The sequence below is a fragment of the Myxocyprinus asiaticus genome, chromosome 25 (genome assembly GCF_019703515.2).
Source record: "Myxocyprinus asiaticus isolate MX2 ecotype Aquarium Trade chromosome 25, UBuf_Myxa_2, whole genome shotgun sequence".
Lineage (NCBI taxonomy): Eukaryota > Metazoa > Chordata > Actinopteri > Cypriniformes > Catostomidae > Myxocyprinus > Myxocyprinus asiaticus.
This window is the reverse complement of record NC_059368.1, coordinates 34,248,621-34,263,576: the sequence shown is the minus strand read 5'-3', so window position 1 is coordinate 34,263,576 and position 14,956 is coordinate 34,248,621.

Here is a 14,956-nt window from a genome sequence, read left to right as displayed (position 1 = left end):
AAAAAACATGAATAAATAAACCAATTAATTAATGGACAAATAAATAGACACATTTAAATTTGTTTATTTAATTTATGTTTAAAAATGTAATAATATTTAGCAATTACATTGTGCATTAATAAATCATGTATTTAATTCATGTTTAAAAATAGCACATTAATAAGTTATTTCTAAATGCACCTTTTAAATTGTGTTTTAAAAAAGCATTTAGCAATTGCTTTTCTTTTTTCATTTGCCAGTTACTTTTCTTCATCCATTTGCCAACTGCTTTTCTTTTTAGTTTTACTTTGGCTTTTCTTTTTCCATTTTCCAATTGCTTTTCTTTCATCATTTGACAATTGAGTTTAAAAATGCCATTGGACAAACTCAGTTTTAAGACACACCCCCTCTCCCACATGCCACTGTAATTGGACGATTATTGATAGAGGTATGAGCAGTTTACGTGCTCAATTAAGCCAGTGCAAAATAAATGGACGCGAAGTGTATCAGAAGTTAAAGGTCACTTGTCACCGGTGCTGTTAAATGCAGAGCGTGTCCCTCCTAGAATGTGCACAATGGAAGGGAGCCGTTAACCATGATGAAGTCAACAGAAACAGCCCCCCGACCTGTGCCTCTGACTGAAACCACGCGACTGCCATTTGCTTTCCTCTTCATCAACGCTTGAGGTAACAAGCCACTGGAGAAAGCCGGGCTGCATCTCTTTTTGTGTTTCATGAATGAACAAAACACACAAGTGTCGAATGATTTGAGTAAATTATGATAGAATTTTCATGTTTTGATGCACTATCCCTTTAAGTATCAAGCATGTAGTAGACACTTTCATCCAAAACTACCTAAAGCACACTGATTGCTGGCACAGTCCAAATAGAGCAATTCGGGCTGAAGTGCTTTGCTCATGGGCACAAAGGTGATAAGATATATCAGTAACTTTTCCAGACCTCTGTGCACTGGGCTAGCATTTCTGATAGCATTTGTGCTTTTTTTATTATTTTTTTTATTTTTTATACTGTACATGTTTTTTGTCTTCCTTGTCCTCTTTATTTGTTTTACACATTTAATAATATTCCTCTATTAGATTTAAAGTTACATTTATTGCACAGCTGAGCCACTTTAAAGTGGCCCTTTTTTGTATTTCAGTGCAAAAAACAGTGTCTTATTCATTAACCATACGCAATACAGTTTACCCAGATGCAATACTGGTACTGATAAGTAATTTACAATAAAGTGATAGTTCACACAACAATTAAAATTCTCTCATCATTTACTCACTCTCATGCCATTTCAGATGTGTATGACTTTCTTTCTTCTGCAGAACACAAATGGTGATTTGTGATGATAGGAGACAATTTGTTGTTCCAAAAAACAAGTGTAAATGTAAAATTGACCAAAACTAAAGTTGATCAAAAAGAGAGACATATTTTAAGTATTTAGGAATATTTTGATATTTAAAACATTCTTTTTCATATCACCTGTTTTATTATTTAATTTATATATTTGAAGTTAAATATGTAAAAATGACTTGTTATGGTGTATGAAGCACGCATGCAGAAAAAAGCACACCTTAAAAATCTTGACATTTTATAATAAACAGCCAATTTAGGTGCCTGGATCACAGTGCTGGAGCAATGGTGTACAGTCCCAGCAAAGTACACCAGATCTCAGTAGTCTGCTGCTTCCTCTGCAACATTCAGATCCAGTGTGCAAGATACTGTAGGCCGATGCAGTGCAAACTACATCTAACACAGATATTTGTGCATGTTTGGTCTGTTAGCTGATCTGTATGATTCCTTGAGTGCAAATAAACAACACTATCAATGGGCACAAGTCATTCCCACAAGTAATAATTTCCACTATTTTCTTGGCACCATCCCACTCAGAATGCCAGGGAGGAAAATTTCAGGTTAAATCCCCTGCTGTAGATACATTTTAAGGTCTTCTTTGCACATGCCAGGGTGTAATAAAGGCAAAAACATTATTAGTCCCCATTCAATTAATTGAAGTAGCAAGGGTAAGAATGTCCCACTCCATGTCGCCATTGCATTTAAAGCAGCAGCCAAATTAAGCCACGGGCATCTTCTTGTGGTTACTCACCACAATTGCATAATAGAAAATCCTGCATAGTAATTCCTACAGTAGTTCTGTTGTTCTGGGACATGGAATACACAGACAGACGTGCATTCATGTTCCACAGTGTCAGCCAGTACCAACAGCAAAATTGTGTGTGGATGGAAAAACAAGTTGACGTGGCAGGTCCCTTGTTTACAGGCTAAAGAATGAAGATCAGGTCCCACAGCAGGTCTGTAAAACTTTCTTTTTGGCCACTTTGGGGTACCACCCAGCGAATGACAGCCTGGTCCTCTCTGTGATGGGGAAGGAGACAGGAAATGAGGTGATCCCAAGAGACCAAAGAGGAAGACATACACTGGCCAACAAACTGGACATGCAGCCTGTATATGACTTTATATGACTATCTCGATGACTGGCCAATCCTAGCTCACTCTCGAGAGTTGCTGTGCGCACACAGGGACCTTGTGCTCCGGCACCTCAGCTGACTGGGGCTTCGGGTCAACTGGGAAAAGAGCAAGCTCTCCCTGGTTCAGAGCATCTCTTTTCTCGGTCTGGAGTTGGACTCAGTCTCGATGACAGCGCGCCTCACGAATGAGCATGCACAGTTGGTGCTGAACTGTCTGAAGGCATTCAGACAGAGAGCAGCGGTTCCACTGAAACTTTTTCAGAGGCTCCTGGGGCATATGGCATCCTCAGCGGCGGACACACTGCTCAGGTTGATGCATATGAGACCGCTTCAGCACTGGCTTCAGACTCGAGTCCCGAGATGGTCATGGCGCTGCGGGACACATCGTATGGCCATCACGCCGATCTGTCGCCGCCTCTTTAGCCCTTGGTCCGACCTTGCATTGCTATAGGCAGGGGTTCCCCTAGAGCAGGTCTCCAGGCATGTCATGGTTACGCCTCAAAATAGGGCCACACCACTTAGCGAACAGTCGCCACTTCAAGGCATACAGGTGCCTCGTAGAGGGAGCCCTATTTTGAGTGATCTTGTCTACCACCGCAGGTGGTAGGCCACTTAGGTCTTCCTGGTCTCGGCTCCTCAGCACAAAACCTGAATGAGTGGTTGCATACCAGCTCCTTTTATATCCGTATGTCCAGGGGAGTGGCATGCAAATTCCACTCGCCAATTCTCATTGGCCTTTTTAAAAAAAAAGCAGAGGTGTTTGGGGCTTTAAGCAGATAATATTTTATTATTTGTATCTCCGACTCCATTAGATCTATGCCTTGCCTCCACAGGATTATTAATTCCTTCTCTAAATTCTCAGGATACAGAGTCAATTTGTCTAAATCCAAAGCTTTGTCTCTGACAGCGTACTGCCCAGTAATGGCTTTTCAACCAAACAGGGCATCAAGTATTTGGGCATTTAATTACAAGCAAATTTGTGTGATTTTATTTAGAGTTCATTTTGACCCTTTAATAAAAAGGTTTTCGAGCGATGTGGGCAGGTGGGCTTCATTACATTTATCTATGATTGGAAAGGTTAATGATATTAAAATGAGTTGTATTCCAAAATTCAACTTCCTGCTACAGTCTCTCCCTGTAGATGTCCCCCTCTCTTATTTCAACCAATTTTATAGCATAGCAAAGACCTTTATTTGGAATGGTAAACATCCCAGATTTCATTTCAACAAATTACATGGACCGATTGACAATGGTGGACTAGGCCTACCCAAGATTTTGTTTTATTATTATGCATGCGATCTCAGACATTTGGCTTATTAGTCGCTTCCTCCTGAGAGAGCCCCTCCCTGGTTTTGTATTGAACAGGAAGTTCTTGCCCCATGTCGCCATTGCAAAGCCTTTCTATCAAACTAACCGGGGAAGTTAAGTTACACCCTGTTATCTCGCATTTGCACTCGATATGGACAGAAGTGTCCAGAGTGTTTGATTCAGACATATATTTGAACGCTGCCTCGAGCATATGGCTGAACCCAAATTTATGTATTGATAAGTTCCCTTTCTGCTGGTCAGAGTGGATTGTGAGGGGGGTTTCTACGCTCGGTGATCTATATGAAAGTGGAGTGTTGAGATCCTTTGATAATTTGGTTCAACATTTTGGGATTCCCAGATCTCAGTTTTTTAGGTATTTACAGTTGTGCCACCTGCTCTGTAGGATTTGTGGGAGTAGCATACACTCTCCTAAAGTGGCAGACACTCTGGGAGTGGTGATTACTGCTTTTGGAAAAGGTCATGAGGCATCAGTGTATTACTCCCTGCTAGTTCAGAGTCTGGGGGACAGAACTTTAACCTCTATCAAGAGATTATGGGAGAAAGATTTTAATTGGGTATTGGAGTGTTGCAAATCGGAGGATGGAGATACGGCTCATGTTTTTTGGTTGTGTGCAGAGATCCAGGAATTTTGGTTGAAGGTTTGAAGTCGGTTGGAGCGCCCTCAATTCGGGAGTGGTGTGAGGAGATGGGGAGGGTGGCAGCCTTCGAAGAGGTCACGTGTAGAAGGCTGGGGATATGGGATATATTTAATGGGAGATGGAAGATATTTGATGTTTTTGGGGGACTCTTGGAGTGGGATTGTGGAGAGAGGCGTAGTTTTAGAGTTTATTTATTTAGAGTCGATTATATATATATATATATATATATATATATATATATATATATATATATATATATATATATATATATAGTTTTATGTATTATTTATTTATTTATTTGTATTTATTTATGTGTATTTTCTGTGTGCGTGTGTACTTACATAAGACCACTGGGATGTTCATTTGGGGTCAGGGTGGGGTTCTTGACTGGGGAGGGGGAGAGGTAGTAGTGGGAGTTAAATGTTGATTCATTGTATATATGTTTTGTTTTTCTTTGTCTTTTGGAATCAATAAAAATGTTAATCTTAAAACAATTTTTTTTTTAAATCTCACATGTGCGTACATATCTTAATTAATATTTTCCAAAAATGTGTTAATGTATAATATATTTATACAAACAGACATGCGGTCTACAGGGGTCCTGTCTGTGATTTTATTTTATACAAAAAAATTAAAAAATGCTTTCTGCATGTTGATTGTACCACACTAACTATGTTTCCATCCAAGGATTTTTGCGAAAAAAGTTGTAGAGCATCAAAATAAAGCTGATGGAAACGCAAATTATTGCTAAATTTTCACAAGTGTCAACATAATATTTTTCCATTTAACTCTAGCGCATAAACTCTATGTCGATACATCAAATGTCGCGAAAAACTGGTTTGGAAACACTTTTTGTTGAGAAAATTGGCATTAACGCAAAAATGTAGTGTCACATGACAGAATTTGCCCCAATCGTTAGCCTGTGTTAATCATGACGACAAGGTATATATACATCCTTGAAAGCCAATTTATTGTACGTGATTATGGGTTGATCTGAACGGCATAAAGATCTGATCACTGCAAACATGACACTTCCAGGAGTGCCAACACAAATATCTCATATCATTCACATCAACAAGTGCACGGAGAACAAATGAATGGCCACTGTTTGTGATTAATTTAATCACGGTAGACATCTGTTTATTTATTAAAGTTGCTTTTTCACACCATTCAAAATAATAGACGGCAGTCAGGGAATTAGCCCACAATACAAAAAAACATATCATTTCTGTGCACAAAGATGTTTTAAATGAAAAATAAATACACAATACTACAAGAAAAGCTTCAGTGTGCTTTTTTTGGAACACTAACATATAGCCCAATTCTATTAAATTATTGTTTAGCTTTTGAAAAACTGCTGGCAAAATTCCCTATATTAAATAAAATAAATTACCAAATGAAAAAAGCATTAAATTAAAAAAATAAATTACCAATCGAAAAAAAAAAAATATATATATTTTTAGACCTATATATGCCTTTTCTTTACACAAACTTAAATTAGCCGCACCCTGTTCTGTAACGAATAAAGTCGACTGAATGATATTTTCTACACTTCAAGACTATAAACTATCAGAACAATTTGTCCAATGTGGAGTTCACTTTCAGAAAACGAGCTTTTGAACCTTTTAAAACTTTTAAATATTTTAAATCTAACCCTCTTTACCTCGGATCACATTTGCTGAGCTTCTTCAGAAAATGTACATTGCATTATGACGCTAAAATTAATTTTAAATAATCAAGTTCAGTTGGTCGTTAAAAGTTGCTGGACAAATATGCGGGACATAATGCAGTTGTGATGGCGATGCTTTAGATTAGATGATTGTTCAAAATAGCCTACTGAATATCAGGAATTTATCATATGTAAACCCTGAAATTACACAGCATCAGTTTTTCTTTAATAGCTGTGCACACCGCATATACACATGGATGGATAGTCCTTATATTAAGACTGAAAGTTTCCCCCATTACTTGGTGCAGGTTGCCAGCTTGAACAGGGCCATGATGATTCGCTTTCAGGTTAGAACCGGTGGCAACCTGCGATAGACGCAACATCAGAACCAGCATTACAGTCCTATCAGAAGGGCAACAGCTCCCTTTTGATTGCAATTCCTCCTCTTCTGATTGCATTTATTTGTGAAATTAAAATGACAGTAAGCTGTCTAATTTCAATGAATTGTCTCAATACTCTCCCCATTTTACCAAAACTTCGGAGGAAAAAAATTAGGGACATCTGGAAGGCGAATTATCGATAAACACACATTTCGGAAAGGAAAGGGCTTAAGGGCAGATTTCTTTTGCGCTAAACCAAAACTGATGCGACAAAGTGTTTTTTTAGGCATGACGTCATCACGCACACCATTTGAATGGAAACAGGCAGAAGACGGAAAATTTCGCAAAACATTTTTTACGCATTTTCACTTTGTTGATAACAAACTAGCGTGAAAAGTGGATGGAAACTAGGTTACTGACAATGAATTGATTTAGCAGAAAGAAAGGTTTTCAAATATAAAATTTTTAAACAAAACTGCTTCACTGTTATTTTAATGAAATTAAAATTAAAGATGATTCCAAACTTAAACTACTTTCCACCCCCTTTGGTTTATACCCAGTTATCACCAATAAAAGCTGATATTGTCTAAAAATGAAAACAAAAAGACCAATGAAATACAGTTGTGTCCAGAATGTTTTTAGAGGGGTTTTAGAGAGGTTTTAGGTATTTCTTTTTTCCTCCAAAGCATTTCCTGATGCTTGTAATCATTAGCTCCCCTGAAGCAGTGCTTGAAGTGGGGCGGTACGCAGTACCTGCACTTGTCTAATTTTGTCTACAGGGTACCGGCAATTTTGCTTGTGTACCACCACTTCTCAGAGTCTCCCGGGACGATGTAATGTCTTTATTTAATGTAAGTCAGTGATGCGATTAGGCCAGCCAGTCACTTTTATCTGACCTTCCAAATTATTTTGATAAAATTGCGGCGGTAAACATCCGAACCCTCTCTGTTCAAAACTCAGCGGTAAGTTTAACAACACTCAACACGTGCAACAGCATCGGTGCAAGTCAAGCGATCCGTGGTCCAGTTCCGAAGGAGCGCACGTGTTTAAGCTTGTCTGGCCTTAATTCAGTTACACTCTTCTCCAAAACATAAACCAGCAACTTTTGGGTGAGCGCATTTTATCGAGTCTTATTCAGTGAAATGTATTTATGCAAATTGTTTAGCTGCTGGGTGCAGTTAAAACTACAGACTTAAAAAAAAAAATTCAAAGCTGTTACAGAAGTGATGTCAGCTCATGCACAACTTTTTTGTTGTGAATCTTTTGTTGATAAATTTTTCATGAAAACCAAAGCTTCAAAGAAAATACACAGGACAATTTGCATTTTATTCTCAATCCTTTTCTGTAGTGCTGGTAAAATGATTATGTGAAGTGTCACTGAACTTGCCAATGCATAAATCCTGACAGTGTTAAGTTGTATACCGATGTGTGTCAGCGTTCACAATCTTGAACATCATCAGATCAGTTTGTTCACCTTTTCTTATGATTATTTATTATCTGCAAAAGTATATGGCTCCTGTGTTCAAATTCATGTGTGCAGGACAAGAAAAGGCTAATTGTCCCCTAACTGAATGGGAGGATAATAAAGAAAAAAGACATAATGCTCTTTTTTTAAGTTTTAGGCTACATTTATTTTTTGTAAAAAGACAGTTCAAGATTAGATTGCCATTGTTATCTTATGTGTGTTGATATTGTCAAAGGTACAAACTTAAGCAGAGCTAAATGCTCTTCCTCAGTTTTCATAAACTATAACCCTACATTGTATGTTTTTATTTTCAAAGTTAATCAGAACCTATTTGTTATTTGAGGGTGTAAATAAATGCATATTATTAACAGTTTTGTTTTGAATGTTAACATGTTAGTTACAACATGTAACTTTTTTTTCTTCCAGAGCTCCATGGTGCGTTACACACAGGGACCAAAATTAACACTCACCAAGCACCAAACGGAGACACATACCTGGTGTTACGCCGGCAAAATGCAAACATGATGCGCAAACATCACAAAATCGTGACGGTTCTCTGCATTTTTGCGAGAGGTGGAATTTCACTGACGATAGATCACAGAGAGACTAGCTTGTATTTGATGCTGCGACTGACACAATGGCCTGCTCTGTATGCCGAAAATATGCAAAGAAGAAGAATCTCAAAAATGTGTTTGTTTTAGGGATGAAAAGAAATTAACTCAAAAGCGTTAACCATTTCATGAGTAGGGTCTAAATTCCTCTGCAGTGCCCTCTGGAGTGAGTTACTGTGACACTGCACAGCCGGTAGAGGGGGGCAGAGTGTAGACAAGTATTTTTATTTATTTATTTATTTTATTATTTACATTTTTGATTTCTTTTGTTGTATTTATTTCGTTTTTATAGGTGTAAATAACAAATGACATCTCAGGCATTGCGTGTGTGTGTGTGGGGGGGGGGTTTACGGGACTTTTTTAGGTTATAAACTGGTAATTACAAGGGTATTATGCTATAAATGTGTTTATGAGGACATTTCTAGTGTCCCCATAATTCAAATAGCTTAAAAAAAACATACTAAAATATGTTTTATTGAAAACGTAAAAATACAGAAAGGTTTTTTGTGAGTGTTAGGTTTAGGGGTAGGGTTAGGGGATAGAATCTATAGTTTGTACAGTATAAAAATCATTATGTCTATGGAGAGTCCTCATAATGATAGCTGCACCAACATGTGTGTGTGTGTGTGTGTGTGTGTGTCAAGAGCTAATGTAAACAGACTTGGATAATCGTGCTCGATCAGCATGTTTTCACTGTGAGTATACAAGTTTTAAACCGTTATTGTGGTGCTTTTGTGATAGTTTGGCAGAAAACAAACATATTATTTGCCTGAAAAGACTGTTTGAGTTGCTGTATGTGTGAATGAAAACCCATCTGCACCTAATCAGCAGACTGCGTGCATGGGAAGATCACGTTTAGATATTATGGCTGACCATATACAAGTTGTGAACTGTTATTGTGGTACTTTGGTGACAATTTGGCTGTTTGTTAGTTAAAATAAACATATTATGTGCTTGAAAAGACCCTTTGAGTAGCTGTTTGTTTGACGAATGACAACCGCTACTAATGTAAACAAATGGCAGCATGCATCAGAGGAAGATAGTGTTTGATGTATTATCTGTGCGTATAAGAGCTGTAAACTTTTTATCGTGGTACATTGGTGATGAGATGAATGTATGTATATTAAATAAACATATTCTGTGGTTTAAAAGACTGTATGAGTAACTGTTTGAGCAAATATAAATTACAGACGTTTAACCAGCGCAGCAAAATCCAATTTGTATCTGGCAGCTTGTAATGTAACTGGCTGTTGCAGAAACACATATGTGTGACAATTAGGGTTGCCAACCATCCTGTATAATACGGAATTGGCCCGTATTTAAGGGATCAGAATTGCGTTCCGTATCAAATCCATACAGAACACGATTTTTCTCGTATTTTTGCCTCTCACATTCAAACAGGTAAGAACTCTTATTCATTGTATTTGAATGAGCTTCATATACAAGTGTTAAAAATAACAAAATAGACAAACCAATCGCAAAAGGTTGATGTGAAACTGAGCTGTGCATGCATGTGTGCGTGCGTGTGTGTACGTGACAGTAAAAGAGCTCGTCATTGGGTGTTGCTACGTCACCTGGATGCTACACTTGACAGAAGGGGGAGGGTCAAGGCGAGGAACCACTATTATTTGACTAGATGTCATCATGGCAACTGATACTTTACCTTGTAAATGATTATATAAAAATGAATGGGAGACTGAGAAAGCATGGCTTCACAAAGTCCGGGAAAACGATTATATGGTAAACTGTAAACTTTGCAAAAGAAATTTTTCTGTCGTATGTGAGTAATAGAGAAGATCAATGTTTAGATTTTTGTCTTTGTTTGCACTCTAATCTGATACACTTTTGTTTGTACTGTTTATATGAATTTGTGAAATATAAAGACAATCAGTCAGTTTCTGTGCTTATCAGAGATAAGTTAAGCTTATGAACACCTGTGCTTTTCACTGGTGCACATTCACTGATTTTGTTCCTGTTCATTGAAGTTAAAAAGCACTTTAAAATTGTAATTAAAAAAGCACCTGAAAGGTCTTGAATATTTCAAGGCAAGTCTGTTCCTCATTATTTGTGTACAGTCATAATTCTCTAGTGTTAGAACTTGCCTAGGTATAAGCTATAGTATTTTGTGTGTCATGGTGTGTCGCACTTTTTTTTATTACGACATTAAAATCAATTTATTTTTGAAAACAGATGCAATGAAATTGTGTCTGTAAGCTAAAAGCAAAGTTACTGTGTCTTGGATTCAGTATTTAAGTCAAGTGGCGTCTTATTTTTATATACACATATAGCTGCAGATATACACATCAACATGAAATATGTGATACGAAGAAATTTCCAGTGTCCCTGTAACAGTTCACAAACAGAAGTTGAAGGAGAACACAGGGAAGCAGGTTTTTCCAGGCTCAGGTAGGACTTTTAATCGGCCACTTCAATGCTTTACAACTTAACAAACTCGTCAGCTTCACAGGCACGTAGTAACTCAAACACATCAGCTTCACAAACATAACAGATTAAACGTAGCAGCTTCAGGAGCACCGTGGCCTTCCTTGTGCCAGACTCTCTCTCTCTCTCTGCTGGTGGTGTGGCTGCTTATATGCCGCTCTCCCTATGCTCACTGGAATTAGAGACAGGTGTTACACATAATCTAGCTCAGGTGCAAGCGCCCTTACCACTTTCTCTCTCTCCGGAAGGACGCTTGACCATGCCCCCGCTGCCACTTATCACCACCGCCCGACTCAGGCAAGGGAGACATCCGGCCTGTCTACTACTCCTCCCCCCATTTCTGGAAAGGAAGTCAGCGACAGCCTCTGCGCTCCCGGTCTGTGGACCACCATGAACTTAAATGGCTCAAGAGACAGATACCAACGGGTGATCCGCGCATTGGTATCCTTCATGTGGTGGAGCCATTGGAGTGGGGCGTGATCCGAGCAGAGTGTGAAGGCCCGTCCCAAAAAGTAGTACCGGAGAGTAAGGACCGCCCACTTGATGGCGAGACACTCCTTCTCTACGGTGCTGTACTTAGTCTCCCTCAGCGAGAGCTTGCGGCTAATGTACAGCACCGGGCGCTCCTCCCCCTCCACCACCTGTGAAAGTATGGCCCCCAGCCCTCTGTCTGAAGCGTACGTCTTCAAGACAAAAGGTAGAGAGAAATCGGGTGAATGTAAATGCGGCCCCCCGCAATGTGCGGCTTTAACCTGCATGAACGCCTGTTGACACTGCTCCTGTTGTGGCTTCTGCCACCTCTGTGAAACATCACTCTTGAAGTATTGAGGTTTTGATGCCAGAAGATAGACTTTATTATCAGAGATAAAAAAGCAGAGTTGTTTCCATCACAACAACTACAACAACTACTATAAAATGGTTTGCACCTGCTTATATACATATGGTCTACCAAGGAGTGGCCAGTACATTCCATACATGTCACCATTCCTATTCTTTGACTCCAATCTGTTTATTTTAAGAAATGGAAAGGAGACACCTATGGAGGAACCTTAACATATATTTTCTCAGCAGTCATGAGAGCAGTTTACTATATGTGAGCACATTCCTTTCCTACACAGGTTTCTCCACACACACACTAAGATTCATGCTTGACCATCAGAAATATTTGTAAATGAAATGGCTATATTAACATTGATTATACTTGATTAATTTATACTCAACTTGATAAAAATATTCTACATTACCCCCCACCCCAGACTTACATAAGTCTCACCTTCACTGTCCTTATTCAGAGTGCAGTTTCATAATTCAATCTCCCCAGTCATGCTATCTAGTGAGTTAAGTCACACAACTTCATTACCAATGACCAGATTATGCAACCACACTCCGGTGGAGATTTCCAAATCAAACGTCTCCATCCAAGTTTGATTAAGAATGTAGAAACATTTTCTGTCTCATTATTCCTTCATTCAATAAATGAAACCTATAAGCATGTTATACTGTAAGCATGAGCGTGCAATTGGTTCAGCCTTGTATTTGGTTGTCACAGTTATGTAGAGTATATCAAACATAAAACAAAATATTCATCATCATATTATCAGTTCTTTTTTGTAGTGTAGATATCTTCAACCCATATACTTTGCGCAACATAGAGGGTCACCCTTTGGGGAGAGGTTATTCTAGCACTTACACCCAGTGTATGGCTCATTATTCATCTCCTCACATATCTTCACTGGAGGAATCAATTTCCTCCCAATCTGGTATTTTTGTCCATCCAGAGTAGGTGTCATTGCATTGGACCGTTCACATTGATCAATGTCATCTGCTTCACTGTTGCACGGATCAAGAATGATTTTACTAATGGTATCACTCAACAGAATATTATTCCTTCCACAAGGATTGTTATTCCAATCATTATATTAATTTTAGCCAATCATACACCCCATTTCTTAAAGAATTCTATTTAAATTGTTTTAAATAAACAACACAAGAAATGTTAATCTTTAGTCACCACAGTGTTTTCTTTTTCCATTCTTCATTAATATTAAAATGTACATGAGTTCAATAAAAGCATAAGTAATAAAATAATTTTTCAATTTTAATTCTTCATCATACAAACATTCTCAGGTTTGTTTAATATTACTTCAATAAGTCAGGCACTCCTTTGTCTGCAACGGTTCTCAAAACTTTACCCCTAAAACCAATCTATAAATAATCTTCTACACAGGGTATGATCCCCTGATGGCACAGTGACAGAATACTTTGTATTTAACACTGTGATAAGTTGTTTTAGTAAAGCGGTTATTAAAATGCAGCGGGGTTGAGTGGAACTCAAAAGCATCCATCCACTTCGTTAAACCCATCTCACCCATTCTTGGACAGGCTAACAAGGGTGGTGATACCCTGTCTTAGGTTGCCCCCCCCCCTTGCCATTGGAGAGTCTTACCCGTCATTGGGTCATCACCTCTTGCCACTGCTCTCGATACCGCTCAGTCCTATTAGCCAATCCTTAACAATTTGGTATCAGTAAACAGATATTTTCTTTTGTTTCAAGGAGTATCTCCTGAGAACAGTCACAGCCAATGGAACCATCAACAACTGCTTAAATATGGAGACAATTCAAAACATGGTCAAATTCAAAAAGAATTATTCAAAATTTAACAATCTATTAAAATTTTCCAAATTAAAAGTAAAATAACAATGCTAAAATTGAACTTATTTACAGATCATTAATTTCCATTCAGATTGTATTTCTGCTCCTTTAGCAAATGTCACAAAAGACCTTGTATCATGGTGGGGACTAATATCAGAATAAAACAAAATAAAGGTAGCCTCTGTCAAGCTTCTAGGAAGCTTAATTTAAAAACATCACCTTAATTCAATAATAGTCTCTAGATTGTTCTGAACCTACATTTATTCTTTCAGATGAACTTTCAACTGAATCTCTTGTCTTTAGTATAAACACTTAACTTCATATTGCCCTCTGAATATACAAAATCTTTAATCATGATGAGGAAAGCTGTTTGAACCTCTCCTTCATATCACTGTATCTAACATTATTATCAAATCACATCATTTTCCATATACAATAAAATAAAATCAAAAGACAGTTTAGAGATGTGCCTTTAGCACACTTCAAAAACTTATACTGAGAGTGAGAGAGAGGGTGGGGAAGGAATTCGGAGGGGGACATTCCACTCCTTCACTACAGCTATTCCTTCTTTTTCATTTTAGAATCTCATAATAATTTAAGTTATTCTTCAACAGTGAAAATAGTGATAATTATACAACACCTATCTTGTAGTCCTGTTATCTTATTACTAATATAATCCCCTCTTTTTTTCTTTTCTTTTTTTTTATGTCAGTTAACTCTCTTATGATTACTTTCTCCCTTTTCTCACTCTGTCTCAGGAGAAGGAACTTTCATTCTATCTAATGAAGCAACACAAATCAACTTTTTAAACAAACAGAAAAGTAATTAAAATTTTTAAACAAAATAAAGTAGTAATGAGGCACAATGGAAATTCAAATAAATATTTTTTTCTTGTGTTTTGAAATAATTGCTCAGTAAAATACACTACATCCTTCTAATTTCTCATAACTCTTATTTTTTATATCCTAATGTTTATCATCATTTAACAATAAGATTTTTCATTTATTATTCTCTTATACTTCTCAGCATTTCCTGACAAATTATTCAGTTAAATAGTAGAGACAAACATCATTGTGCAGAAACTGTATGCCTCTAAATTGATAATTTACCAGAAAAAGACACTCAATCAACTCTTTGTAGCACCCACTAACCATTTTCTTAAAAGTGAGGGTACTCTCTGGAAAATTTGGGGGGTAACCCATCCAATAGGTAACTCTAACTTTGCCATCAAGTTTGTAATATTTACTCTTTAAATCAATGAATCAGCTGTTAGATGCTGGATTTAAATTTAGACCC